The sequence below is a fragment of the Cryptotermes secundus genome, unplaced genomic scaffold (genome assembly GCF_002891405.2).
Source record: "Cryptotermes secundus unplaced genomic scaffold, Csec_1.0 scaffold451, whole genome shotgun sequence".
NCBI classification, from domain to species: domain Eukaryota; kingdom Metazoa; phylum Arthropoda; class Insecta; order Blattodea; family Kalotermitidae; genus Cryptotermes; species Cryptotermes secundus.
The window spans coordinates 14,392-18,354 of record NW_019731578.1 but is presented as its reverse complement, the minus strand read 5'-3'; the positions used below and the strand labels follow the sequence as shown (position 1 = coordinate 18,354).

Below are 3,963 nucleotides of genomic sequence, written 5' to 3'. Positions count from 1 at the left end.
TACGCAACCATTCTGTTAAAGGTAAATCATCGTTTGTACTGTAGAATTCACCAAACCAAATTCGTGGCATACATCAGCTTTTTTCCTTCCATTTTCTATTTCACGAATCACCTTAACTTTCTCTTCAGTGCTTAAAACTTTCCTTTTCATTGCCATGTTTTCGCTACTGCACTTCTCTGGGTTTAGGCAGGAACACTATAGGGTAAGTAGACAATGTGAGGTCCTGTTAGACGAGATTCTAGGAAAGGAATGCAGTTAACAACCTGCCGCGTCCTCTTGCACTATTCACGCAGTCCCACCCCACACACTTTTTTTCGCATAAAACCCACGCTCCTCTTACAGCCCGCAGTCGTATTCTTCCAGGACAGTCACTTCAGCAAGTAGAGAAAGTGAGGGTGGGCAGACACATCAAACTTTCCCACGATATCAGAGAAATTTAGGAATGAAAATGACGTTACATACGAGTTTGATGCATTTGTGCATGTCGTACTATGCAAGGTATGAAAACAGTTGCTTTATGAGGAATTAGTTCGTACCATTGAATATTTGGCGCAATAGACAAGGTGTCGCAGAAACCGATGTTGCTATAACCAAGTTTTACTGTATTTTATCAATATTAAGAAATACATTTACTTTTTTCTTCCTTTTAAGGCATTGTCTTGAGCATAAGTCACTTTTAATTGTCTCAAAGCCATTAGTATATCACATAAATGTAATGTTTCTTATTGGTTTACAATTAAGTTTATTTCAGTCCAATGTGACATATAATGCTTCCACCCCTTTAGCACTTAGTTACCCAATATGTTTCGATTCATAATGAATCATCATCAGAAGTATGCCTCTACGATCAGGAATCCACTAATACGTAAAAGTTTTTAAGAGTAGAAACACTTAAAACATTTATGATGCTCACTATGTGTAGTTGTTGATTTTTGTCATATAGACGATGTAAAATTTTCTTTTGTAATAAGAACGTTTTTGAATTGTATTACTGTAGTAGTAGTGTAGTTGCAATCACTTCCCTAATGGATAATTAAAAATGTTCCACTGTATTTTATATAAAATTCAATTTTGTTTCACCACAGCAGCCTTCCTTATGTTAAAATTATGTTTATGAGTGTGTGTATAAACTTATTTTAAAATAAGAATTTTATTCGTGAACCACTGTAGGTTGTTTTTATCTTCCTTAGTAGAGGAATTGTTGTCTATCCCTTGGTGGTGTGTTCTTGTTATTAACGGTGTGGTTTCTATGCATGCTGTGCTGCTTGTGCATATTGATATTTATCTTACCAGCATCATGAATTGTGATGAGCTATGGAGCTCCCTGATAGTTGATATTTCACACTATTGTTGTCCTAATATTCTTCTCTATCTGTTTTGTATGTGTGAGATTTATCATTATCATCACATAATTTTAGGTTACCACGGTAACATATTTTGTGTTAACGTAGTGCATGAATGTAAAGTAGTAGGTCATGAACGAGAGACCAGTATTTGCTTCAGTGTATTATGTCTGTTCTTTGAGTACTAATAATATTTTGATGTGAATATGTGAAATGTATTATATTATATAAAATATACTATTTGTGCATGCCGTTCATGAGAGGAATGGCAATAAGTGTTGGCCTCAATATGTCATTTGATAATGTGTAAGTGTAGAACGAAGGGCACACCATAGCCCAAGCGGTTAGTCATTGGCTTCCCACCGCGGCTACCCGGGTTCAATCCCGCGTCTGGTCAAGTGGGATTTGTGGTGGACAAAGTGGCTCTGGGGCACATTTTCTCCGAGTACTTCGGTTTCCCCTGCCAATCTTCATTCCACAAATTGCTCCACAATCACCCTCACCTATCATCTGGGGCTGGTACAATAGGCTAGAAGTGGCCACAGTACAAGGGACTTAGACCCACCCCACTAGCAATAATAAAAAAAAAGTGTAGAAAGGGATATGGGAGAAATTAGAACAAATTAATTATGAAAGCTTAATAACTAATAATGACAATTTATGTTGAATATTCCATTGTTAAATTGCTACAAGTACAAATAAGAAATCTTGTACTGTTTTAATCCATCTTTGGCATTCTAAGAAACTGGAAAGTTGTGCAGGCTATGTGTTCATGTGATTTGCTTCTTGGGTATTTAGATGTCTTTCACTTTTGAAAGATGACACAGTATGTGTGCAAAACAAATTTTTGACACCACTAGTATGAAGTAGCATGTCAGTGCAGGAATATAAGAACCAAATGAAGGTGACTTGGTTTACTAATCACAGTACATAAATATCAGTCACACACAATGATATTATTAAAAATGAACTATGTACAAAATTGCATTGTAATAACACTCATACATATTTTGAACATACATATAATTTTCAAGCTCCAGTATAACTGTTCAAAATGCATATTCATTATACACATTACCAGAGATGCAATAAATGTTTACCATTTAAAATATTATGTCCACTATGTGATGGCATGGACTGTCATGTAAATGCAATATAATATAATATTAACATGTCATTGAGAAATGTTTGAGGGCGTGAACTAGATTAATTTTACTTAGGGATAGGGACCAGTGTTGGGTTCTCATGAACATGGTAATGAAGATTTGGAGCTCATAAAAGACGAGAAGTTTTTTGACAGCTACTATCCCTTAACTGGGGGCACGTGGTACCATAGTTGGTTGAGGGGCTATGCTACAAGCCGGAAGGTCGTGGGTTCAAGTCCCGATGAGGTCACTGGATTTTTCAGTTGACCTAATCCTTCCAGCCACACTAAGCCCTGGGGTTTACTCAGCCTCTAACAGAAATGAGTACCAGGAAATAATTTTCCTGGGGAGTAAAGCGTGGCCGGCGCGTAAGGCTGACAACCTTGCCACCATCTTTGAGCCGATTGTGGGACCCTCAATGTCTCACAACCCTATGGGCCTTCATGGCCTGGTACAGAGATAGCTTTACTTTTTTGCTTTTTTTTTACTATCTCTTAACTTCTGATGGACGACTTTGCTCAATGGAGTTAGTTAATTAGTTAATTAACAAAATGTAACAGTAAGGCTTGGAGGTAAGACACTAAGCTGTGAAATCTGCCATGAATTTTAGATCCATGATTGTTAAAAGTATAAATATGATGGACCAAACTCATCTTTAGTTAAGAAGCAATTGGAAAATTTCACATAATAATGGTCTTACAAGTTTTGAAATCCATATAAAATTTTGTTAACATTTCAAATTCAAAGTATTATTTGAACCTACATTTCTGTGTGTAATAGTCATATATTTTGTACATATAATTAATCAGTACCAGATGGAACTGTAAAATCCCACCTGAAGAGCAGAAAATGTGTCAAAGAACATAGTGGAAACCATGGATCAATGCTTTACTAAAAATTACAGAACATCCAAGGAATGCTTTCAATGTGATTAAGGAAACAATGTCATCATATAAACCAGGATGTCTGGTTTGCCTTTTCAGTTTTTGATAATAACGTACATTAAATTTTCTTTGATTCTTGTTCAATGTGTCATTGTAAATAGCATTCAATGACCGTTTATTATACATGCTAGTACATGCTCACAAATTTTTTATCCCCATAAATGCATTTTGTTGCCATAGAGTTTCCTTGTATGTGGTCTCTGTTCTACCAAGGGGATGCAGAATATTAAGTTCTCAACTTATCTTAGCTTGTAGACATGTCTGACTATAATGATTGATTTAAATTTATGTTTGCTTTTTTCCAGATTTTACATGTGTCCTTACTGATGTAATATTGATGAAACTGTGACTAATGAAATTCAAAGCAATGAGTAAGAGTGAACTGTATATTTGACTAAATAAAAGTATCTTATAAATAAATCAATTAGTGGAATATTTTGTTATTTTCTTAATGTTATGTATCAGACAGACCATACAGTACTATTTTACAAGTGTCCATATAACAAAGTTATAATAAACAAATGAATATTA

General features: G+C 35.2%; 1 protein-coding gene across 1 annotated transcript in view; it reads left to right on the top strand.

Annotated features, from left to right (window-relative positions):
* Positions 1-3,963, top strand: part of LOC111867167 — a 12,997-nt gene extending 9,034 nt beyond the window's left edge. The window contains exon 6 of the mRNA XM_023856762.2: positions 3,738-3,963. The gene's annotated coding sequence lies outside the window, so the exon portion shown is untranslated. The remainder of the gene's footprint in view (positions 1-3,737) is intronic.